The 1,382-nt window shown below is 31.1% G+C and overlaps 1 pseudogene; it reads right to left on the reverse strand.

Annotated features, from left to right (window-relative positions):
• Nucleotides 1-212: 212 nt before the first annotated feature.
• LOC147370851 (large ribosomal subunit protein eL38 pseudogene) lies at nt 213-479 on the reverse strand (annotated as a pseudogene).
• Between the last annotated feature and the right edge of the window lie 903 nt (nt 480-1,382).

The raw sequence follows: 1,382 nt of genomic DNA on the forward strand, positions 1-1,382 counted from the left end.
TCTTTGTGATCCTGGGTTAGACAAATATTTCCTAGGAGAGAAAAAGTACTAATAATTTTTAAAAATTCCATAAGTGGACTTCAGTAAAAATTTGTCTCCTGTTCAAAAGACACTGTTAAGAGAATAAAAAGTATCCAAAATATATTTTTGATAAAGTAATTGTGTCCAAAATATATAATGAATATCAAAGTTTTAATAATAAATAAGTCTAATTTCTTTTGAGAATTTTAGAAATTTTAATACAGTTCAAATCAGTGTGTGTGGTTTATTTCAGTTCCTTCACTGCCAAACCTGGAGTTAGGGACTGTTTCAAATTCTGCACTTTCTTTTTGTCTGTGATGAACAAACAGGTGTAAAGGTATATGCTGCATCCAACTTTAAACTTCACATTATCTGTTTTTCTTGATCTTGACAGACTTAGCATCCTTTTGCCTGACTGTGAGCAGAAAGTCTTTGATTTCCTCAATTTTGAGAGGCATGGTGATGAGGTACAGAGAGCACAGCTGGAACAAGGAGTTGGCAAGAAGCAAGGAGAAGGGAAAAGTACGAAAGTGTAACTTTAAAATGGATAAGAGATCTGAGCAGACACTTCACTAAAGATATAATATACCATATATTCATGGGGGCAAATGGTTTAGTGAACAGATGTTTGACATGATTGGTTATTAAGGAAATACAAATTAATTTTTGCAATAATTAATGAAAATACATACAGAGCATATAAGACATATGTGGTCTTATACATACGTATAAGACGTATGTATATGTTTGCACATCTTATAAGACACATGTTGCATTTAAGACACAATTAATGTATAGATAAATTCCTCATTCATTTGTAATGAAGTACCATTGCATATGGACCAGAATGGCAAAAAAAAAAGCAAAACAAAAGGACTAACATTGGCATGGGCACTACCAGTGTGTTGACAATGATGTGGAACAATTTGAAATTTTTGACATTTCATATGGAAATGTAAAATAAAATAACCACTTGGAAGATGAATGTGGTAGTTTATTATAAAATTGAACATGTATAATTACCATGCCACCCAATAAACCTACCCCTCAGTACTACCTAAGAGAAAACTCATGTCTCCCAAAGACCTGTATATAAATATTTGTAACAGCTTGACTTATATTCTCCAAAAATTCCAAAACAATCTAAATATCTGTTATTAGTGACAGGAAATTATACTACATTTTTAAAATTCAATACTACTAAGCAGTAAAAAAGGACCAAACTGCTAATAAATGCAAAAACATGAATAACTTTCAAAAGCATCATACTTGATGGAAATAAAACAGACACAAATTTCTACATATTATTAATATCTGATCAACTTATTTGACATTCCCGTAAAAGCAAAACTATCAGGGAA

Source organism: Bos grunniens, chromosome 6, assembly GCF_055505025.1.
Source record: "Bos grunniens cultivar Pamir isolate PY7600 chromosome 6, Bosgru_T2T1.0, whole genome shotgun sequence".
In the NCBI taxonomy this organism is placed as follows: domain Eukaryota; kingdom Metazoa; phylum Chordata; class Mammalia; order Artiodactyla; family Bovidae; genus Bos; species Bos grunniens.